The following is a 26,368-nucleotide window of genomic DNA, read 5'->3' on the forward strand; positions in this document are numbered from 1 at the left end:
AGGTAGACTGTATGAACCACCTTTCTCTCATCTATGGCCTTGTTGACTCTCTCAAAGAAGTCAACCAGATTTAGTAGGCATGATCTGCCCTTAACAAAGCCGAACTGGTTCGGGTCAAGTGTTTGTAGGTTCCCAATGTCTTTGTTGATGAGTTCCATGATGATGCGCTCCGTAGACTTGCAGACCAGGCTAATCCTGATAATGTAAATGAAATAAAGTTTCTACTGCAGTAATTGTGGAATTACAGCTGTATTGCAACACCTGCATTATATCAACTGCTGTGCCATAAAGACTCAAAACTATACCATTAACTGCATGAAGTTACCCCTAATAAAGCTGTGCTGTGCAATATGTGTGTAATTAAGGCTGTTTTGCATGAAATCGATCATGACAACTGCTCTAAAATAAAAACACAAAAGAATACCGCTACCTGCCTCAAGGTATAGCTATTTAAGTGTGCTATTCAGTAACTGTAGATTCAAAGCTGTATTACAAGACATGCATTATGACACCTGTTCTATGATAACATCTGATAAAATCCCTTTCATCCTATAACCCTAACCCCCCTCTTATCTTACACACTCTCCCTTTTAACCTCCCCTTCAAACTACTAAAAAAAAAAAAAAATTTTATATTAATCTTTTATATTGTTAACTGGATAACCTTGCTTGTAATTTTTTTGGCTCACTTTTGTGTGTACTCTTTGCATATTGTTTTCCCTTACTTTCTTGTAATATAGTAAATGTACTTCTTCTTAAACTCTGGAGCTTAACTCCTCGGGCCTCTACTGAAAATGGACATGTATCCAGCTAGACTAGCCCGGTCAACAAATGTAAAATAAAATAAAATAAATAAAATAAATCTAAATCAATAGCATTAACACCCAAGGTATATTCTGTGTATCAGGATTGTCTTGTGTTAACCACTGCATTTCAGCTATATGCATTCATGCACCAAGGTATGGTGCTGCAGACAAGTATGACGGTGTAATAGCTGTAGACTACAAATATACTATCTGCAACAGTATATGGGTGAGCTAATCAACCGAATAATCTGATATGGTTTGTAGGCTTCACAGATATGTCCACCCACTAAATGTATATTGTGTATACCTGCATTCCATGCAGTAATGTATAGTTTACCTAGTATCTCTGTCATGCATGAATTTCATGTATGTGTGTTCAACTATCACTGCAGTCTAGTATAAAACTGTAGTAGTTAGCAGTGGCTCAGTAGCTCAATTTGTTAAATGCTCTGTCTGAAGTACATTTTGCCGCACACAGACCAGAGTTCAAATCCAGTGCCATGTAGTAATAAGCATTACTGAATAGTAACGTATTGATGACAGATGTTCTCTCCACAGGAAATACAGGTAAATGGGTGATGTATCCCTTATTATGAGTAAATAATATGTGTTCAGATATAACAGACTGTTAACAGCATTGACCAGGAATGTGATAAGACTTCAATAAATAAAGGGAAAAAGTACAATACCAATAAAATAAAATAAATAAAATTTATACTCTTAGTATGGCTGTATGCCTGGAGTGTCTGTGAAAATTTGCTGAAGTTCTATTCCCATGCCTGTCAAGGAATACATGATAGTGGTTTTCTCTCTGTACTGTACACATACATGTCTCTCAAATGTCACGCTGTCATGGACTATAATTACTGTTGCATAATCCCTCTGTCACAGATGTATCAGCAACATGATTATGTCAATAGCGCAGTCACACTACATCAGTCCACAGTACACCTTGGTAGTTATATACATCCACCTGATGTGTAAGTGCTCTCTGTAGTTGTGTACCTGCAGGTGTTACTGCTGACCCATACTGTCCCATGCAGATAGCTTGCAAGGTATGTACATGCTACAGCAGCTATAGGGGACTGTTATACATAAAGAAGTACAGACCTGTAGAGTATATAACAGTACTGTTATAAACTATATTGTGTATACCTGAATTAATGGACTACATTCTCTCTCTCCAGTCATCATCGCTTATCTTTATCTAAATTTATTGGTTATGGTTTACTATTAACATATGTTGTTCTCTAAACTTTGTTTGGGGCATGTATTTTATTATTGTTATGTATTACAATAGTTGCATATTAACATATGTTGTTGAATACCGATGTTGTTGGCCTTATGCCGTAACTGTTACTGGCTGTTCATATACTGACTGTTATGTTATTTATTGTTGTGTTCCATATAATATGCATTGATATGCTAATGTTCTGGCATGCTGTTATAAGTAACAAAATGTTTTGTTCATACTTAACCTATACACATTGCTATACCTCTATCAGCACAGCATGACAGGGTAGGACGGTTCATGCTGATTCACCTTCCCTACCTAAGCCGACCATGGCACTGGGTACCAGCGCATCTGGGACCCAGGCTGGTGGTGCCCCTCTGCTGGCCCTGCACCACCCTCTGGTGGAACTGTTTCAGGGGATGGGGCCCATCCCCTGGAAGCAGTGGTGGAGGGGCAGTAGTTACCCAAGATCAATTACCGGCCATGGTGTGCAGGATTGTGCATAGGAGCTATGAACAACAGCTGTGCCAGATTGGTGCCCAGCCTCCAGCACAGCTACCTTAGAGGCAGTGAAGAAGCAGTATTGACTGCCCATGGGTGAGGAGCTCAGTCACGCTGCTGCCATCTAGGTCACAAGCATCTCTGATTCCACAACACCTTCCCATTCCAAGGTATTTACCCCCTCACGTGTCGCACACTGCCCCTGTATGCTGCCTTGTCTATCATGTCTGTCTGCAAATGCAACCTCTCCTACCCATCTTACCTCCCCACATATACCTACATCCCTTCCCCAACATTCCACTCTCTCCATAAAAAAAGGGCACATGTCCCACAAAAATAAATTGCCCCATACATAGCTCTCCATTCCACATGTGTCCACTGAACACAACTAATTAGGTCCAATTGGCTTGTCAACTCATTTATGTTGTCCTCACACCTCCCTCTTGTGTTTGAGGGTCCAAATTCATGTGCAAAATCTGTACAAATGCACAGCTGTTGCTATACAAGAAATGGAAAGCTATGGTCCTTTCCTACACCTATCTTGCACATCCCTACCTGCCTTTCAGTATGTTTCCCCCCTGCTTGCCCCCATTTCACCACTGTCCTATCACCACTTTTTTCTTTTCATTTTAAATTTTTAGTGCAGGTTTGTGTGGAGCTAAGCAGTGCGCCACTCAAACCAGCTTAGATGTGCTTTAATGTGCCTTAATGATCTTATGTGTTTCTCACAGTGTTAGGCACATCTACAAAATAATAACCCCTATCAAGTGTCATACCTGGCTCCCTATCAGTTACAGCATAGTACATTAGCCCACTAGGCCACTCAGGTCTTGGTTAACATAACTGTTATAAGCAAAATATACTGATTGCCACTAACAGACTGCAAGTAGATCTAGTGGAAAAAATGGGATTGTCGCTGGGACTCTGATGCAAAAAGTACATCAGTACACAGCCAAATAAATAATAATGGATGTATGTGAGGCCTGGGATAGCAGGTAAATGTACCATTTTATCAGCAACATCTTTAAACACACCTGTTAAGGCAGTAGTGGGAAAGTAAATGTGTACAGTTGGGACCCTGCTGCAGAACATCCTTTGACAGCCATGCACAGAATGATGGCTGCAGACGTGTCACAGACTGTATGTATGCACATATATCTTGCAAATAAACCTGCTGCAGCACTCACTCAGTAATTCAGTTGTTAAATACCTTGCATAAATTAGATGTTGCCACCCAGAGTCCTAGGTTTGAATCCAATGTGTTGCACTTCAATTACATTGTTGTGAACGCAGCAAGTAATGACTGAGTCATGCAATTTTAACCCACACAGGTTGCTGCTACTGAATTAACTGCTACCCATGTTGGCAAATCAAAGGCCTGTAGATAGAGGCACACTGCACATATTCATATAGCCTAACTATAAGTATAAGGTAGTCCCCCTCAAACTACCCCAGTATAAGATGCTCCTAACTGAAAGGATGTTACCCTAAAAAACTTTACCTGCTACAAGTCTTTGAAGTCCAACCTGCAAAGTGAATAAGGTAGTCCCCCTCAAACTACCCCAGTATAAGACACTCCTGACTGAAAGGACGTTACCCTGAAAAACTTTACCTGCTACAGGCCTTTGAAGTCCAAACTGCAATTTGAATAAAGTTAATACCATAACATGTACTAGTACCTTAACACTCTACCTATGTAATGTTTCATGTTGCCCTGAGTCTAAAGGCACCTCTAGGCTCCCTATATACTGTGTAACCTAGATAGATTTACCCCAAGGATCTTACATCTTTAACCTACAAATCTACCCTGCACACAGTAATTTCATCTGGCTCCCCTGCACATAGCTCATAAAATATACTCTACAACTCTTAATTAATCTCTGCAAGGGGACAATTTATAGCTTAAAAATAGACCATTAATTTGGTGTAAAACTAAACCAGTGATATACAACCAAAAAGATACATATGGAATGAAATTAAACTAGTACAATACAGTCAAAAAGATACATTTGGTTTAAACAGAAACAAGAGAAAAGATGCATTTGGTGTATAAAGAAAAGAAACAAGTAAGCCCAGGGATATAATTGGAGTTAGTGTTAGCCCCGCTGTGCTCTCCAACGCTGTGCTCAGGCTCACTCCGTTCACCTCCCTGCCCCTATTCCCACCCACCCCCACTAGAGCTACATTTCAACTAAACTTAGCCACCGCCCCTCATGCTAACCACCAATCACTGAATCTGCCCCACCCCTGTACCCATTTCCTTCTCTTCCACTATTCCACATTCTGTAAAGCACAGTCTTCCATCGAACTACCTTGCAATCACAAACAACACATCTCATCATCCACCACACTCACCTCATCCCAAGCAGATCTCTCTCTCATGACCAAACCCAACCAAACCATGCCCAAACTACCCAAACCCACATACATACACCTCATACTATTGCTCCTAGGTGTATCCACCCTCCCATTGCTAACTTCTATAACCAACCACCAAAAACAACTTAATTTTATCCACATAGCAAGAAAAACTACCTCCACTAACATTATTACAACACACCCTTTTACTCAACTAGTTCCATATCACTACTAAACCTTCTTTATTCACCACAATGCACACAGATTACAGCCATCACACTACCAATCCCAAACAACTATAAAGAACTTTAAGGCCCTAGACAAACTACTCAAACTCTATTATTACCTCAGAACCCAACTCATTAGCTGCGGTGATACACACCCAAACCCAGGCCCACAAAATCTAGGAGCCCCAACCCTCAACCTGAATGATACCCTACTCCACTGAAACAAAGACACACTCCGCATTTTAAATTTAAATGTCAGAAGTATACAAAGCAAAGTCCATAGCCTACATGCACTACTCTCCTATTATCAACCTAAGGTAGTCATACTAACAGACACTTGGCTTAAACCAGGCAACCACAACAATGAAATCACTTCACAAGGTTACAATATAATTTGTAGTGATAGAATAGGTAAAAAGGGGGGGGGTTGCTATAGTGTATAAATCTCACCTCATCCTTGAGAAAGTAGACATAACAACCCCAGACCTCAATAAAGTTGAACTCACTCTAACAAAACTAAAACTTAATGATAGTAAACACATCAACATCATAGGATGCTACATCCATCTAGGCAACAATATCCCCATTACAAAAAAACTCCTAGAATGGATATCTAACTCCCTCCCCCAGGAAAGCATAGTATTAGGAGACCTTAATACTGACTGGCTAAACTGTTCTAGCCATAACCCACTCTCCCATATTAACCTACATGTCCTAACCCAACTCATCACTTCCCCCACAAAAACAGACAAGAGAACCAAACACCAATCCACTCTAGATTGGATACTTATATCCCACTCATTACTGATATCCCTAGTAGGGTGTCTACCAGACACCCTGAGTGACCACCAAGCCACATTCTTACTCAGATCAAAACCACCACAACTGACTCAAATATCTATGTGCCTAATTAAAAAAGAAAAACACTTTAACTGCTCCAGCTTTATAAACAAACTAAAAATGTGCAACTGGACCCCCCCCCCTAAAAAACTACCCCTTGATGAAGCTGTACTATATTTCAATACTACCTTCTTAAACACCCTTAACCATTATGCCCCCTCCAGAACAACAAGAATTAAAACTAAATATGCCCCCTAGTTAACCCCAGACACAAAATCCCTCCTCAAAAAAAGAAACAAGGCCTGGACCAACTACCTCAACAGTAAATCCCAAGTGAACAAACAAATATATGTTGAACTACATAACAAAGCCAAGAAACTCACAAAACAGACAAAACATCTTACTACCAAAAGTTACAGGATAAGCACAGGAACAACCGCCCCCCCCAAAAAAAAAATATGGGCAGAAATTAACTCTATTCTCAACCAGGCAAAACATCTACCCCAATCCGAAAAATAGATAACCAATAAGACATCCCCACTCAATTTAATAAACACTTTACAGAAACTATCCAGATCCTTGCAAACAACCAACCCTATGACAACATCCCCACCCCTGCAAATCCACCCCCTCATCCCCAACTAACAATTGCCCCAAGTTCAGCTTCCACCCAGAACCAACCTAGTCCATTGAAAAACAACTCCACAAGCTCAAACCAAAGTCTCTAGCTGCAGATAAATTACCTGCTCATTATCTCCCCCTGGCTGCAGAAACCATAGCATATCCTGTTTCCATCCTAATTAACAGATCCATCTCCGAGTGTATAGTACCCAAGCTATGGAAACTATCACATATCATCCCTCTACATAAAGGGGGAACCTCCCTGGAACTCAATAACTACTGCCCTATAGCCAGACTACCCCCTTTATCTAAAATTTTAGAGAGGGTAATACACAAGCCATCTTCCTTGACTTGTCCAACGCATTCAATATGGTTAACCACAATAAACTCCTTCTTTCACTAGAAACTCTAAACCTTACTTCCCCTGCCATCTCCTGGTTCAAAAACTGCCTAGAGGGAAGGAAACAAGCAGTTATGTGGCAAAACCAACTCCCCCCTCCCTACCATTCTCCCTAGGGTCTATTTTAAATGTTCGAACATCCAAAATGTCAAACATTACATGGTCAAGACCAAAGGATGTTCAAACATAAAAAAAAAAAAGAAAACACAGAAAAAACACTTTAACGGTGTAGACAGGGGGGCAAGCCCCCCTGCACCCCCCACATCCCCCCTACTTAAATATACCAACTCCGAGAACACACGTCAGTGCAGAAAAGGGAAATTCTCCTTATCTGCACTGTACAGTGCTATTGAAAGTCTATCTCTGAGCACTCAAAATTTCAAACGTTTGGTCTTGGCCATGTAACATTTGAAATTTTGAGCGTTTGAAGATTTCACAGGTACCCTCTCCCTAGGAGTACCCCAAGGCTCCATCCTGGGGCCACTTCTTTTTATCCTCTTCACCAATCAGCTCCCAAACAGTATTCCTAAAGCCTCAATAGTGCAATATGCAGATGATACCACCATAATATGTGCAGCCAAATCAATTAACATCCTTCACTCCCTATCTCAAGAATGCTTTTCCCGAGCAGAAACTTGGATTACAAACCAAAGGCTCATTCTGAACCCAAGTAAAACAAAGCTAGTAATCTTTAGCTCCCACAGAGCCACACCTCCCACTGATTCTTTCTTCACCTACACCTTTAACAAGACCACAATCACCCCCACAAATCATACCAAACTCTTAGAGGTTGAAATAGATAATCACCTTAGATTTGACCTACATAATTCTATAACCATAAAAAAGTATATAAAAAGCTTGGCCTACTGTATCGCCATAAAAAATTCCTCACTGACCACTCCAAAACTACAATAGTGAGGACTCACCTACTATCCACCCTACTTTATGCCTCCCCCGTGCTTACAAATCTCCACAAATTCGACCTAAACAAACTTGATAGTTGTTATAATAAGATGCCTAAAAAAACTCAGTTGGCTAGAACTACCACTACTACCACTACTCAATCAACTATCGCCAGCCCACAAAATAATACATAAATCTGATAACATCCCAGCCCTACAAAATCTTTTGCAACCTTATACAACTACCAGGCCCTTGAGGTCTAGCACACAAAACCTCCTCAAGGTAACCAAATATAACAATGAAGCTGGTACATCTGTCTACAGCCACTGTTTAGCAATAACCTGGAATGCCCTTCCTGCCCACATAACTGACAACAAATCCCATCGCAGTTCAAGAAACTTAAAAGTCACTTTTTGAATAATTGACTGTGCTCCTGTATCCCACCTAGCTAATGTCTCATTAGAACACCACTTAACTTAAGTAACTCTGCTCAGCGAACCAATCATAGTACTATACCCACTTAGGACTGTTAATCTACTGCTCATCCCATCTCTCCAGGAGTTAGGGAAAACTACCCCAACAATGTTGTGCTTTCCATAAGCAACTAAAACCAGAAGACATATTGTAAATCAATTTGTTATCCTTCTCAACTAAAACCAGGTGAAGACATAAATCAATTTGTTATCCTTCTCAGCTGTAGTGAGCATCTTCTGCTCTCTCGGAGCCTTATTCTACATCTCTCTGCTTTTACTCTGATAGTAAATCTATCACAGGAATCCTAAACTTAGGAATATCTTCTAAAATGTAATATTGTATTGTAGAGAATGAATGTATCCTATCTGTTAGTTAATATGTATGTCAGAGTCTCTTCTATGGAAATTGTATGTCAAAAGTCTGTCCTTAAGACTATGTTTTGTAAAAAAAAATTGTTCTCTTGGAGCTTTTCTCCCCGGGCCTCCACTGAAAATGGACTTGTAATCCAGTTGGACTCTCCAGGTCAACAAATGTAAAATAAAATAAAATAAATAAATATAAGTCGCCTACTACTCTGTGACTGACACTGTTACATAACAGATTCACCTTAAGCTCATGCCTCGAGTGGACTGTAAAGGGTACCCTCACCCTGGCTCTGTTGTAATGACAGAGCTGACACTGCTGCCTCAGTTACACGTGCAGCTTGCTGTCCTCCAAAGTGTTCACACACACCCATGTATCCTTGGCTGCAGCTAGCAGAAGCTGCAGCCTGGAACATATGCAGCTGTATGTTAAGCTAGCAACATCTTTAAACACACCTGCTAAGACAGCAGTGGGAAAGTACATGTGTACAACTGGGACCCTGCTGCAAAGCATCTGCCTTTGACAGCCGTGCACATAATGATGGCTGCAGACGTGTGTCACAGACTGTATGTGTGCACATGCAGCTGCTGCAGCACTGACTCAGTAGCTCAGTTTATTAAATGCATTGCACAAATATATTTTGCCACCCAGAGTCCTGGGTTTGAATCCAGTGTGTTGCACTTCAATTACATTATTGTGAACAGAACAAGTAATGACAAAGTCATGCAATTTTAACCCACACAGGTTGCTGCTACTGAATTAACTGCTACTCATTCATGTTTGCAAGTCACAGGCCTGTACGTAGGGACACACTGCACATATTTGTTTAGCCATACTATAAGTCACCTACTACTCTGTGATTGGCACTGTTACATATAAGATGTACCTTAAGCACATGCCTACAGTGGACTGTAAAGAGTGCACTTACCCTGGATCTGCTGTAATGACAGAGCTGACACTGCTGCCTTAGCTACACATACTGCTTGCTTTCCTCCAAAGTGTTCACCCCCCCCCCCCATGTCCTAAGCTGCAGCTAGCAGCAGCTACAGCCTGGAACATAAGCAACTGTATGTTTAGCTAGCTGCTACAGACCTACCATACCTCACAACCCCCTAGAAGAAGGGTTCCAGATACAACCATACATAAAGGGTGAGGGACAAAGATCCAGCGACAGGGACATGATTCACAGTTTGACCCTACAAAGTTAGTGAGCTGATAGAATAGCAGCTACTGCAGCAGCATACATATTCTGATGGGTATGTCTGACACTCACATGTCTCTCTCTCTCTCCTTACTGACCACAACCCGCAATGTTTACCACAGAACTTCTAGATAATCACAATGTCATGGAACAATTGCCAAACTTATTGTGAAAAACTGTGGACATACCTCATAAATCTCAACAGTGGACAGTATTTGTACCTATCCTCTGTGATGCTGTAGTCTCCACACCTCACTAATGTCCATCTCAAAAACTAAGAAAAGGGCCAAGGCCTACATGAAACCCTTAAAAATTGCACTGTAGTGCCTTGTCATTGGCTAATGAAAGTACAACCCACCTGTTCTGGATGCAATTAGCAAGTCTGAGACACAGACTGTTGCACAGGTAATCAACTGTTAATTAGCATTACCTACAAAAGGCAATCAGCTGCTTATGGGGAAATGTTCTGTATATTGCTTTACTCAGAGAGATGACTGTTTGCAAGCTGTTTACAGAGGTTCTGGTCAAACAGGATTACTTCACTCTATCAGGTATGTACTACATGTCCCCATATAATGTGATGCAGATGGGAGGATGGAGGTATGGGTAATAGGGATTACAACAGTAGGCATGTAGTACATCTATGGTATTGACATGTTGGTGATGCAGATGGTAGGATGGAGGTATGGGGAATAGGGATTACAACACTAGGCCTGTAGTACATCTATGGTATTGACATGTTGGTGATGCAAATGGTAGGATGGAGGTATGGGGAATAGGGAGTACAACAGTAGGCCTGTAGTACATCTATGGTATTGACAAGTTGGTGATACTCTGCTGTCCAACAGCTACAGGCAGACCTCTCAACTGTCCACACTTTGAATCAAATCACAGCTCTGCCCCTGTTACTCCCTTCTACAATGGTCAGCTGTTGTAGGAAAGCTGGTGGATTATGAGTTAGACATATTGACAGTAGGTAGGGGTGTACACAGCTATAATATCAAATCAAGTACTGTAATTCATCTCCTCTTAGTTTGCCAATGTCACACAGAAATAATTCTGATATTGTAAAGGTATCCCTGACTGTCACTGATGTACTCTGGCTAGGTCAGTGTTTTGTTGACATTCGTACTTTTATTGCATGAGAGCTATGGCTAATATACCTGTCAACCCTTTACAGGAGGAATTCAGGTTATAGCTACAATTAGTGGGGAGACACAGGCCCAAACTCAGTGGCAGAGTATACATGGTCATACAAAGTAAGAGTATGAATAGACTAACAGATATTACTGTACCATAAGTGTTTTCTGAGGGGTCTGGCATGTGACAGCCAGCTTTTCTATAGTTTGACAACAACCATCAATGATTGGCCAACCACTTATCAGACATCCACATGTGTGTGCCAAAAGGGCCACATCTATGAAGCACACATTCACATTCTGGAATCTTCTGTGTAGTGGAGAGATATGATACCTACAGGGAAGATATACTACAGAAGGTTTGCATTGCTGTCTGTCATTGTGGCACACTGGTGTAGCTAGATTGTCCCCATATAGTTGTTGTAATAGCATACAGCTATTTATCTGACAGTAGCTGTATGACATAGTAGTGGGACTTTGCCCATAAGGACACACCACAGTAGACTGCAGTGATGGGTGTAAAGACACAGCAGACTCTGTCACAGCACACAGGGATATAACCAGTATTGCTTCTATCTTGGTGATAGCCACACATGTGTGTTGATAGGCTGCAGGGTATGATATGTGAGGGAGTGGTGGGTAGTGCAGCCTATTTTGGCTATGCAGGATCTGTACATCATGGACATCCATGTATCTGGTCCTGTAATGTGTTCCCCTGTTGTTGTCTTGCAGGTATGATGTATAGACAGAGACAGCCTCCATTTTTATCTGTAGAAAATGATACTATAGTGAATGCCCTTAGACTCAACCATTGCATCCTGCTGTCAAGGGGTCCCCACAATCAAAAACAGTGGGCAGCATTGTGGGCCAACCTTGTGAGGACTGGTAATGATATTGGCCAACAGGAAGAACCTATGAGCAGGTCCGACACCGGCCACAGACATGGTCAATACTGCACGTCAAAGGACAGCTGCTGTTGCCAGGGATCATGCTGCCACTGGTGGAGAGCCTGCAACACAACAACCCCTCTCAGCCACAGGGGAATTCCTAGTGAACCTAGGATCAGCCTACTGTTCTCAGCCAACCATCTTGGCTGCCACAGCATCCACATCAGAGGAGCATCCTGGTAAGCCAACTCTGTTCACCAGTATAATACATTTGCAGACATTGGGACAGGCTCTACATACCAGTACATGGGTGTCAGGTCTATCTGCACTAGAGGTGGGTGGATTTTCAGCACAGTTTTGCATACATACTCAGAATGGCAGACATATAACCAGTGTCACATTAGCTACTGTACTTGTGGATATATGCACATATTACCTTGTAACACTGCAACACTTGGTGTTGCTGACAGCACCTCTCCCTCACCTTTCCACAAGCACATCATGTATGGCCAGAGGTCATGGTCCTGTACCTGGTAAGTGTCATACTGTTGTTTTGCCTGAGCAGATATACCCTATGAATGTTAAGGGCTGCCTTTTGCACAAGTGCTGTGCTTAGCTTGAGTAGAATAATTGTATGTTCCATTTCAGAGCAGTTAACTACAGTGCATAGCCTAGGTAATGACAGGTGTGTATTTGTATAAACATTATTCCCCCAGATTCACTACCCTTCCATGCAGGACTAGCTTAGTCCTGCACGGAAGTGGCCATTTAAGATCAGGACGGCAGCCCGCCATGCATATCAATGAAGGTGGGCTGCCTGAGCTCCTAAATGGACATGGAATATGTACGAGTGCAGGGGGTGTGTCTGAGAGCAGAGCTCTCAGAATATACATGCCCCTGCAATCAAGAACAGCAATATAGGAATAAGAATAAGTGAGACTGCTCATAGGTGTTCATAAACCCCCGGCAACATCCCCCCACGTTTACAAGAGCAATAGTTATAACATGAACTATAAAGAAGTTATTTTTTTATGAAAGAGATTAAATTTAACCATAGGTGTGTGGGTTTGCCCATCACTTAGCTACTTTTAATGCAGCATAAATGGTACAAGAGGATAAAAAGCAAGATATATGCAAATAAAGCAGTACTGCAATAGTGTAGTGGGCAGAACATTCGTCTTATAAGCAATCATTCCCAGTTCGAGTCCCACTCCAGTACATTCCATTTTACATGTCAAATCACTTTAAGACCAATATTTTTTGCTGCATAACCTACTAAATAACATATATTTGTGAACAGGAGTACTGCATTAAATACAGATGTGAGGTGTCATTGTCATGATGTTGTAAAGTCAACAGATAATCACAAGTGCCCCATAGAGTATATGTACCCAGGAATCAAGGATACAAATGGAAGGTAAAATGTGTAATGAATGTTAAATCCAAACAGTTTCCAAAACCACCATCTTCCCAAGAACCATTTGAAATTACTGTCTAAATTAGTGCAATAGTAAGCAGGAGTAAACACTGGTAAGCAAGAGCAAGCATATTTAAGCAGTAGTAAGTGGGAGTAAGCATGTTTAAGCAGTAGTAAGCGAGTTTAAGCCTGTTTGTGTGGGGGTAAGCAATGCGCACACAGGTTAAGCAGTATTGAAGCTAACTCTCTTTAAGCATATTTAACCGAAGGGTAGCATTGCTTACCTCTGCACAAACCCATGCAAACCCACTTACAATTGCTCAAAAGTGTCTTAATCACTCTGTATGCATCAGCTGCTGTTCTGGCCAGAAAAAAATACACAGCCTTTGCAGGTCTTGAACCCAGGACCCTGTACATTATAGTCACAGTAGTGAACCATTAAGCTATCATAGCAGTACATAAGATTAAGGTATCACCAAACAGATCCTCAGTATAGGAAAAGCAAACTGAACATGTGAAAGGAATCCATATACATTTTTATGTTGTATAACTTACTACATAACTGCAGTAAGCCCAGATGTGAGGTGTCATTATAATAAAGTGTTGAAATTCCTTAAAAAACACAAGGACCACATACAGTGTACGTACACATGAATCATGGATACCAAACACATATATAACATGTAATGAATAATAAATCAATGCCAAAAAGCAATTATAATGCAAATTAAAAATTAAGCAATGCTAAGCATTGCACAGTCCAGCTTAGTAGGTGTAAGCAATGTGTAGGCCAGCTAACTCAGTCTGCCCAATGGTATACGCCTTTAAGCAATGCCAACCTTAGGTAAGCAGGTTTGCCCATAGCTTAGCATTTTCAAAACCATCCAATCATGGCAAAGTGCGGGAAACTTGCCCTATTTAAACCCAACAGGTGGGAATACGTCTCATAACTGGTTGCAGCTTCCTCTTGTAGGCACTATGTCCGGTATGGGAGAGGGTGTGCACTTTTGGGCACAGTGCTGGGGCATCCAGGAGTCCAGAGTCATGGCAGGACTCCCTGTGAAAGACCAGGACCAGAGACTGCTGCAGGGCCAGTACCTGGGTTCCCAATACAAAGTGGAAGCCTGGGACAGTCTCACGTATGACCTTACCAGTGCCACTGACATACTATGAACTGGTGAGCAGGTCAGGCATCACTATGCTGACCTGAAGTGGAGAAAGGGGGATCTCTTAGAAAAGTGGATCCAAGAGGCTAGGAGGACAGGGGTTGTCCCAGTCGTGTGTAAGTATCAGTCCACTACCTGTTTAATAATTGCCAGCTCATCTATATTATGGATAGGTATGGCTAATTATTCCTCTTATGTCTTTCACAGTGGCAGATCAGCGGGTTGCAAACCAGGAAGCCCATGCCTGTAGACTGCAGCAGTTGCAATGCTAGGCAGGTTAGTAATACTCTTGCATGTACTGTCATAGTAAATAAATCTAAAAGTAGTAGTAAGTTAATTGCCTGAATAAACCTGTATTGTTTAAGGCATGTACTGCATACACCAGAGAATATGGCAGGAAGAGTCTCATACAGGTTGTATGTAAATAAAAGCAAAATAGGCTGACAATAAAGGTCTAACTGCTGGACTGCATGTGTTTACTCTGGTATCATATGGCAGTGTAGAGTTGCAATCATTTAATAGTACTGTTGTATTAAGCACTGTTACCCACACTGTGCTACATAAATAAAATGTGTAGGGATGTCTGTCTATGACTGTTGTAATCTCAAGAGGTCATATAGTACAACTGAGAGAGACTTAGACAGAAAACAGTGAAAAGACAAACAACAAAATCCAAATAGCACACTCAACTGAGATGTGAACTGTTGTATTTTTAGCACACACAGGCATGGTTCGAATCCTGGAAGTGGTAGTAGGCTGTATGCAGAATCATACCCCACAACTGTACAGATATGTCCAGAATGTCCAGCAAATCTGTCAGTATCTGCTGCCTGTCACCCTGTCCCCCTGGCAAATCAGTGGGATGATCCCAGCCATTTAGGCAGCAAACAAAAATACAACGGATTGTCAGACATCTATAAGAAGAAACCTGTCACTCTAGCAACCCCCCAAAATGTTATGAGAGTAATAAGCCAAGTATGCCCCATCCACACCCCTATCTTGTCAAGCTGTGACCAGAGTGTGTACAGTAACAGAGTGAGATGTATGTGCATAATACTAATGTGGAATCTGGTACTTTGTGTTGCAACATTCAGGTAGTGCTAACAAACATTGCTCCCACAGGTCTGTCAGATACGAACACTCTGCCTAGAAATCAAATATTGATATCCTGTACTGGTACTGTTAACTCTGGTATTGTATGGCATTCTTAGTGCTGCAGTTACTCTGAATAATAAGGTATTACTCATCACTGTCACCCACACTGTGCTACATAATAAAAACTGTCTAGGAAATCCTGTATAAGAGTGTTGTAATTACAAGGTCAGAATGTAAAACCACAGGAGAATTATAGACAGAAATAAGACGAGAGATACACAGCAGTATTTATATAGCACACTCAACTGTGATGGGCAGTGTTTTTTAGCAGACACAGACATGGTTAGAATCCTGGGAGTGGTAGTAAGCATATGCGGAATCATACTCCACAAGTGTACAGAATTGTCCAGAATATCCAGTTAATCGGCCCATATCTACCGGCAGTCACCCTGTCCCCCGGGCATATCAGTGTGCTAATCTCTGGCATGTAGTCAGCATTTCATGTCATATAACTGACTGTCAGGCCTGTACATATTTGGAAAATGTCAATGAAAACAAACCTGTCATTGTACAATTCACTAAAGGTTTAAGAGGGCAATAGTCGAAATAAATCCTGGTTCACCTGCATGTGGTCAAGACATGCCCAGAGTGTGTGTAATAAGGGATGGGCAGGTATGTGCATAACATCAACCTGGAATCTAGGTTTTTTCTTGATGTACTGAAAAATATTAGGGTTCAACCAAACACCCTAATAATGGGCGATTTCAACTACCCCACCATTAACTGGGAAAACTACTCATGTATCAACTCCTTCGCTCAACGCTTTCTGGAATTCATAAACTCCAATGCCCTGGATCAACTTATCCACACCCCCACCGGGGGCAACAATATCCTAGCTCTAATAAATCAGCAACAAAAAATTAGTGAGTGCACCATGGGTTGAAGCCTGAAAGCAAGTTTATCAAATAAATCCAGTAGGTCTTCTTTAAAATCTTCGTTTATTGCAAAGAATAAAACTGCAGAAAGTAGCTAGTTGTGAGCGCTTTCGCGTTGTTACCCAACGCTTCATCAGACATCAGTTTTTTCTTTATTCAATATCCTAGCTCTAGTCATTACCAATATGAGTGACCGGTGTTCCACACCTGAAGTCAATGCCTCATTGGTCCGATCCAACCATAAGCTAATTACCCTAGATATCCACATCCTGCCTCCACCCGCCATTAAGGAAACCATAATAAAAAATTTCTCCAAAGCCAACTTCATGCTTCTTAAGACAGAAGTGGTGAACTTCATGACACCCATGCAGATGGACAATACAGTTATGACTACTGAATCCTACACAACTGCACTTTATAAGCACTTACATGACTGCATCGTGCTATCCCAAACAGAACCAAGATGATAGCCTCCAAAAATAGGAAGCCAATCTGGTGGTCCCCTGCCATAAACAAACTGTACAACAGAAGGAAGAAACTCTTGAAAAATAGAGTAAAATCCCACGAGTGGAGGAGCTCCCTGGTCAGCCTCAGTAAGAAGCTGCGATGCCTGATAAAATCCTTCAAAGCTAGTTATGAAAACAAAATCGCCACTGATTCTAAAGACAACTACAAAGCATTATATAGCTATGTCAAGAATCTGAATGGCAACACTCAGATCTGCTCTTAGTTACAGCACAATGGCATTAAATATACGAACCCAACTGATATTGCCAACATCCTGGCAGATAGGTTCAGTGCTACCTTTACCACCCTCTCAACCCCTAAAGAGCCCATCTCTATACCGGAAGAATGCAAAGTTCCTGTAATCACGGCTGCACAGGTAAAAATCACACTCTCCAAAGCCAAGAACACAGCATCCATGAGACCAGACAACATCCCAGGCTGCGTTCTACATGAACTACAGAATGAACTGGCACCCCACCTAAGTACCATGTTCAATCATAGCCTCACCTCAAGCTTTGTGCCTGCTGAATGGCGCACAACAACAGTTATCCCACTCCACAAGGGGGGAGCCACCACGGACCCCGGGAACTACTGCCCCATTACCCTGACGAGCCTGGTCTGCAAGGCCATGGAACGTATCATCACGGAACTTATAAACAAAGATATTGGTAATCTGCAAACTCTGGATCCCACCCAGTTTGGGTTTGTAAAGGGCAGATCATGTCTCCTAAACCTGATAGACTTCTTTGAAGCAGTCACCAAAGCCTTAGACAAGGGTAAGGTGGTTTACACAGCCTATCTAGATCTTGCCAAGGCTTTTGACACTATCCCCCACCCTGGAATTTTAGATAAACTCACTAAACTAGGTATAAATCCCTATGTCACAAGATGGGTTGCCAACTGGCTCACTGACAGAAGCCACACTGTGAAAGTAGCAGACTCCAAATCCGACTTCAGACCAGTGACAAGTGGAGTACGACAGGGTTCAGTCCTGGGTCCTCTCCTGTTTGATATATACTTCTCTGAAGTACAGGCTAACACAGAAGGTCTTTGGCTAATGAAGTTCACAGATGACTGCAAACTAGGAGCCATAATTGAAACTCCTAACAATGTGGACATCCTACAAAAGGGCCTCACTGAGACAGATGCCCGGTGTCAATGCCATGGCCTCAAGCTCAATGCCAAAAAGTGCATTGTCATCCCCTTTGGTAAAAACTCTGTTCCCATGAACTACAACATAGGAGGTAGTATACTTAACACTGAAAGTGTGATAAGAGACCTTGGGACACAGGTGGACAGTAGACTCTCCTTTGATAATCACATTGCCACAGTAGTCAAGAAATCCTTCTATATGGCACACCTCATCACAAAAGGTTTCTCATCCAGAAAAAAAGAGGTCATTGTTCCCCTCTACTCATCACTCATTAGACCCATTATAGAGTACAACGCCCCTTTTGGTATGTACCTCATAAGACATCTCCAACAACTGGAAAGGCCACAGAAATACCTCACAAAGAGGATTACTGGCCTCAAACAGATGCCCTACACTGACCGTCTCAAAAAACTCCAGCTTTACTCTGTCGCATATCGCCTACTCAGAGGTGATCTCTGCCTAACATACAAAGCTATGTCAAACCCAGAGCTGTTGGACATGCTCCACTTAAAGAAATCCCAATCCCTCTGAGCTACACGCTCTAGGGACCTAAACCTTGTCACCACAATAAACGGAACATGCCGGAGGGATGGATTCTTGTCCCAGAGACTTCCCATACTCTGGAATAAACTGCCTATCTATATCAAACAAAGCTCCTCATTAGCACTCTTCAAGAAAAATCTTGATGATTGGATGGGAAATAAGAAATTCACCCCGGGGATCACCTTTGTGGCTCTGCTCGACAGCGGCCCAGTTAAATAATTTTCTTGGGTGGCAAAAGCCAGGGTACCTTTTGGCTGGGCTTGTATAGGCCCCAGGGCCAATAGCCTAGTACCTACCTATAACCTATGAACCTATGTGTAGGAGCAGTTAGTTAGTGTTAACAAACAATACTTCCACAGGTATACCAGGTAAGAGGTATATATTGCTGTATACTGCAGGTAAAACTCACTTCATGTACATAGTTGCCTACATCCATACCACTGTCCAAACTAAGGCAATAGGGTAGTGTACTAATACCTGTAAGGTACAGTTCACAGCACTGACTAGGAAAGTAATGAGAACTACAGGAATATACTAGTTGTTAAATGGCATCTTTCTCTCACCCCACCATATCTGCAACAATAAACTAAATACACAACTCAATTGGTATGTGCTGCATTAAATCTACTGTTGGGACATATGTCCTATTGTTTGATAATTATTTAAATGTGTTTCTATGCATGTGCCATGTTAAAATACTCCCACATTGGGTGGCATGCTGCCATTAATGTACCTGCATGCTGTTGTAATGGCCACTGTGGTTCCATAAATACATGTGTTCTGTTTGCTATGCAACTGTTCCATACCTGGTGTTTGGATTAATGGGAATATCTATGCATGCTGTTATACCTAATTCTGGAATGTGTTGACTGTTACTAACCCGCATATGTTGCAAAATTGGAACACCATAGCACGTTTGGGAAGGCCGGTCCCAGCGGACCCACCTGTCCCACCTCAGCTGGGCGTGGCACCAGGCACCAGCATGTCTAGGGCCCACCCCAGGACCTCCTTGTCTGTTGGTCCTGCACCACCTTCTGGTGGAACTGCCTCAGGGGATGGGGCTTTCTTTCCCAGGAGTGGGCGTGTACAGGACACTGTCACCCATTACCAGGTCTGGGGCGTGGTGCATAGTGAGCTCCGCAGGAAGCTCAGAGATCTGCTACACCAGCTTGGGAGCTGCTTTTTGCAACTAGAGGGTCAGCCTGGCCCTCCTACTCAGCCCCCAGCACAGCCACCTTCAGGCCAGTGAAGGTGCAGTGGTGAATGCCCATGGCTGGCGACCTCAGTCACACTGTTTTCACTAGGGGACTCTTGGGCTTCCAATTTCCAAACACCCCTCCCCATCAAGGTATTTACCCCCCACATGTGTCATATACCACCCCTGTATGTGTCTTGTCTGTCTTGTCTGTTAACCTAACCAACCTACCTCCCTAAATAAACCTACTATCCCTCCCCAACATCCCACTCTCACTGAAAAAAATGGGTAATCTGTTCCTCAAAGAAAATCTTGCCCCATTCATAGCTGGCCATTTCACGCACTTGTCCACTGGACACATGTAATCTGGTCTAATTGGCTTCACAACATATTATTGTTGTCCTTACTCCTCTCTCAGGGGTTTGAGTGTCCAAATCTCCTCCGAATTCAGTGTATATGCACAGCTGTTGATGTAGGAGAAATGGGCAGGTATGGACATTCCGTACACCCATCCTGCACATCCCTAGCTATTTTCCCTACTGTCTTTCCCTCTTTGTGCCCCTTTTTCACCACTTTCCTATCAACAATTTTTCTTTTCTTTAAAAAAAAAATTTGCATGGGGTAAGCGGGAGTAAGCACTTTTAAGCAGTAGTAAGCGGGTTTAAGCTTGTTTGCACAGGGGTAAGCAATGCCTACACAGGTTAAGCAATTGAGAAGCTAAATCAGTGTAGGAAACTGTAACCAGAAGTTAGCAGTGCTTACCTCCGTGCAAACCCGCACAAACCCTCTTACAACTGCTTAAAAGTGCCTTCTTCACTCTATATCCAATGGCCCTTGTTCAGCCTAGCAACAAAATAAACAGCCCTTGCAGGTCTTGAACCCAGGACCCTGTACACTACAGTCACAACAGTTAACCACTACGTCATGACAGCTGTGAAAACAGTTGTTGTTTTTCCAATATATCTGTCAGTACACATATTGAATAGTATTGAGCAACTGCTGTGACTTCCACAATTGTGTAGTACTTGTTAGTGATATTACGGTTGCATCACATATGTTGTTATATCTAAATATACACATATCAGATACATACAGTGTGATAAATCTGGAAAGGTATACACAACAGTAACATTTACACATGACAAGGATATGGATATACACATATACATATGTAGATATATGTCTACATGTAGATACACATATATATTCATATATATATTTATACACATCTGTATAATGCATCATATGTATGGTCATTTATAGATCTCTCTGTATATATATATATATATATATGTACAGATATACATATTTATGTTGATATATATGTAGATATCTACAACTATATGTGCATATATATCTAAACAGCTATACCTATTTATGTCGATATATATGTAGATATCCATAACTTTATGTGCATATATATCTATATATCTGTATATGTGTAGACATATACAGCTGTGTATATGCATATATATATATATATATATATATATATATATATATATATGTGTGTGTGTGTGTGTGTGTGTGTGTGTGTGTATATATATATATATATATATATATATATATATATATATATATATATGTACATATATGTTTACCATATGCCAAGAACATGGAGTGGAGTCCTACCTCAGCACCAGTAGTCTCAATATTTTGTGCAAGATGATGTCATGTATGTATTGCAGGTATATATGTAGACTGTTGCTACGGTAACAGGGGTTGTCTTAACAGACATGTTGTATGTGGGAGGTCACATCTGCTTTTGACATGTACGCCATCGGTTACTGACAGACATCTTAAGGACATCATAGTACAGTACCACTGATAACACAGTAATGATCCTGTGGACTACAGCACAGATATGACCAATATATGTGGACAGTCTGGCACTCTCTGGTCAGTCCAGAGGTGTACACAGATCCCCTTTGTGCCAGACATGTGGACCAAGCCTGACAATGTGGATGTTAACAGCCATGTACATGGGTATGTCACGTAAATACTGGACTACATATGCCCACACAGTTTATTCATTCACACACGCCTGTCTGTCCTGACACATAATAACTGGTGGTGCAGAGGTCACATGGCCACAGACTACTCAGTAGTTAGTGACATACATCTGTACAGAATCCCACTGCTTTGTCAGAAATACTCAACAGTTATGGTGGCCTGGCAGCAGTATGTCTTGCAAATATCTGGACATAACAGCACACTGGATAATTACACTAAGCTGCTAGGCATGTAACAAAGCACTGTGCAAACTCCATGCAGACTGCCACAACACTGGACTACAATTTGTGTGGAGGAATACACATGTACCTGCAAATATAGCAGGCTCTACAAGCAAGTCACAGCACAGAGTAACAGACACCTGTGAGAAAGTGCATACCCACAACCAATGTGAAAACAGCCACAGCTATATATGGTACGCAAGCTTAATATGACACAATATGGACTGTCTGATAAACACCATCCTCATATGTGCCACTCCCACACTATCCCTACATAAACTGGGTCACAACACAGTGTGGTCCAATGCCTGTCTGTGGTATTGGACACGTGTGTGTTTGGCCCTACAAACATGTGAGCCGATAGGGTACCATACACTGGAGCAGCATGTAACATCAGATAGAACAGGACCAAGAACAATGGCATCTACCACAGTCTGTGCACAGTCCAAGGTATGGATTCACAATACACATACTGTCGACAATCACCATAAGTACACAGACCCCAGTACTGTACACAAACCACAGAATGCCCAGGTTATGTCTTCAGAAATAACCCCTACTAAACATAACATGTCTAGCAGTCTGATATCTGACTGGCTTGTTATTTGATATGCTGTCAGTAAATAACGATGTACTGAACATATGCACCTCTTACTGCATGACGTATGTACAAAGGCTGACAGACGTGTAGCTGGAGCCACTAACACTGGGCCAATATTGGCATGTCGCTGTGATACCCTCATACATTTACTGTTATAACAGGGTTTATTGTGACATATGTCCTATGAGGGATATGAAGTCAGTAACTCTCATGGCTGTCACCATGTACTGACTGCAATCCTCAGACTATGCTTCTGCAGTTTTAAGATGGGTAATCTGTGGGTTACACAAGAAACATAAGACTCCAAACACTGCCCAGTCTACAGATAACCCTACAGGTGGGAGTTTCCCCAAACACATAACACTGTCATGACAGGTATTAAATCATGTAGACCAGCCATATCCAAACACACCCTGTTAAATCAACTAGCCTCCAAATGCAGAAGAACAACACTTACATTCTGTAGTCATGTGTGGCTCCTCCCACTCCTGTTTGTTGGCCTGTCTCCACAGTGTATATTGTTAGAGGTAAATCCCAATACCAGCTGTGATGCTGTTTGCCAAACACCAACATGAGGTCCTGCTCAAAGTGAATGAAAAGGCCCAACACCCACGTGATGTTGCTAGATATTGGAGTGTGTTTCCATGCAATTGGTTATGGGAATGTTACCACAGTTGTTCCACATGCAATCAGCTAGAAGGGGACTGCAATTCATGCAGAGGCCATCAGCTGATCATGAACATCACTTACAAAACACAAGCTGCTGCCTAAGCAAAGCAGGTGTACTTCCGCACATCCACCAGATAGGGAGTGAGAGAGACAGACAGAGACAAAGTAAGACAGGGAGGGGGTGGAAAAGTAAAACCTAAGCATGATTAAGGCACACACTTATCAGGATAGGGTTTCAAACCCCTGACTGAGTATGTATTGCTATCACATGTCTATGCAGTTATTGCATGCACCACAGAGCTTACATGCTGGGAAGCTGTCCAAACCTATATCTGATGGTGAGTGACATCTGCAACAGTGATATAGGAGTGATATGGTAGGTGTAGTACATGTGCCTGTCCACATGAACAGGTGTCAACATCAACACAGCCACGCTCTCTCAGGGACTCACACACATTAACCCAGTTGGTAGGGTCAGGAATAGACTTCCTAACTAGCTAGTTTGCCACAATACAGTAATATGCAAGTATCACATGCACCACAGTGGTTATCTGGATGATATATGGGCAAAGGGTATGTGAAGGTGTCTGACATCAGATGGCATGCTTCAGTAGGCCAATGGGAGGTGCAGTGAGTATAAATGGGGTCAAAATCATTATACTCCACACACACAGACACAGGTTGCCAGTACTGATGTGCATGGGTGCATTGCTTCACAGGTGTGCAGTGGTTGACTGTGCCAGAAGGCTGTACAAGGCTAGGTGAAGGGTATACCTTGGCATCACACCACAGGACAATGGTCTGGAGTGTGGCTCAGGGGTGTAGTGTCTGGATTGGCCCACACAGGTGGGTATTGTATTCTCTATCCAGTCATTTGGGTTACTATTGTGGGTGACCAGTGCTGTGCAATGCTTGCCATGTATGTGTTCTGTAGTCCATGACATGGATGGTGTCTGGGATGTGCACATGTCCCACATGCATGTTCTGTGACATGTGGAACTGTACCTGGGGTGTTTGGGCCATGTTGTCTACACAGATTGTTATCATCAGATGTGTCATTCCTGGCCTCAGGTGGTGGGAACTGACAATGAATACCAGGTTGAATCTGCACCCACATTGACAGCATGATACAGGTATTCCCTGGTGTCAGTGGCATCCGTCCACACAGGGCATGTGTTAAAGGCATGGTATGTCATTTGTGGGTCACATTTGATGGCACTACAGTTGTTGCAGGCGTCCAGTGGGGAACATAATGAAGGCACACTGTCTGCAATTATGTGCCTATTGTAGTGATGGGACAGGGTGCCATGCCCTCTGCAGTCCACTGCAATTACACCATGGTAACTATCTGTGGGCAATATACAGAGAACTACCAACAAACTGGTTGTTGCCTAGCTGAGTGTGTTTATGTATTAGATATGGGTTGAAAGTGTTCTCTGGGTAATACAAGGGTTGCCTAATTTATTCCCCAGGCCTTTATGTCACATGTAGGGGTATGGATTGTCAACCCCAGCCTCTCTGCTGTTTGACATCTCTTAGCCTTGTAAGGTGGACATTGTGACATATAATAGGTCCACCATGTAAGAAATTTGCAAAACTCACTCGACAATGAGTCCAGCCGTTACACACTCGCAGCCACCTCCACACAGGATACAAATGACAAACACACACAGAGTCTCACAGTTGTCATCTCTGGGATTGGAACTTTTCCTTAACTAGTATATCGCACTGCAGCATTATGTAGTTATAGCATGCACCATGGAGATTACCGGGTTATGCCTTCCCCAAAGGTGTATTTCAAACTGAATGACATCAGCAGGCTTGCCAAAGAAGGTTGTATTGACTATGAATGGCCTCAAGAGCATTGTTCCCTACACAGACAACTGCACAAACATCCACACTTGATATGTCTGGGAATAGAACCCATACCCAAGTAGTATATCACACTACAACATGACGCTGTTATAGGATGGACCACGGAGATTACTGGGCTACTCTTTCCCCAAAGGTGTATTTCAAGGTGAATGGCATCTGCAGGCTTGCCAAAGAAAGGTAATGGAGGTTATATTGACTGTGAATGGCCTCAAATGCATTGTTCCCTACAAAGACAAACATAAGCATCCACACTTTCCATGTCTGGGAATAGAACCCCTACTGAACTAGTATATCACACTGCAATATTACACTGTTATAGGACGCACCATGGAGATTACTGGGCTACTCTTTCCCCAAAGGTGTATTTCAAGGTGAATGACATCAGCAGGCTTGCCAAAGAAAGGCAATGGAGGTTGTATTGACTGTGAATGGCCTCAAAAGCATTGCTCCCTACACAGACAAACAAACACAGACAAACATCCACACTTACCATGTCTGAGAATGGACCCCCTACCAAACTAGTACATCATACTACAGTATTAGACTGTTATAGGACACACCATGGAGATTACTGGGTTACTCTTTCCCCAAAGGAATATTTCAAAGTGAATGACGTCAGCAACCTTGCCAAGGTTGGGCAATGGAAAGTGTAGTTCATAGGTTCATAGGGTCATACGTTGATACTAGGTTATTGGCCATGGGCCCTATACATGCCTAGACATGACATTTCTCCGGCAATGATTTCCCATAATATATACTTCCCTGCACTCCTGTCTAGCAGGGCAGCTGACATGATCCCTGGGGTGAATGTCCTATCTCCCATCCAATTGTCCAGGTTCCTTTTGAAGAGGGCCAAATGGGCACTCTGCTTGACATGTGTGGGCAGTCTATTCCAGAGTCTGATGAGTCTCTGGGTCAGGAACAAATCCCTCCTGCATGTATTGTTCATTGTAATGACAGGATTTGGATCCATGGAGCATGTGGCTGTGAGAGTTTGGAATTCTCTAAGTGTAGCATGTCCAACA

This window comes from Protopterus annectens, chromosome 1.part1 (genome assembly GCF_019279795.1).
Source record: "Protopterus annectens isolate FY-2018-M chromosome 1.part1, PAN1.0, whole genome shotgun sequence".
In the NCBI taxonomy this organism is placed as follows: domain Eukaryota; kingdom Metazoa; phylum Chordata; order Ceratodontiformes; family Protopteridae; genus Protopterus; species Protopterus annectens.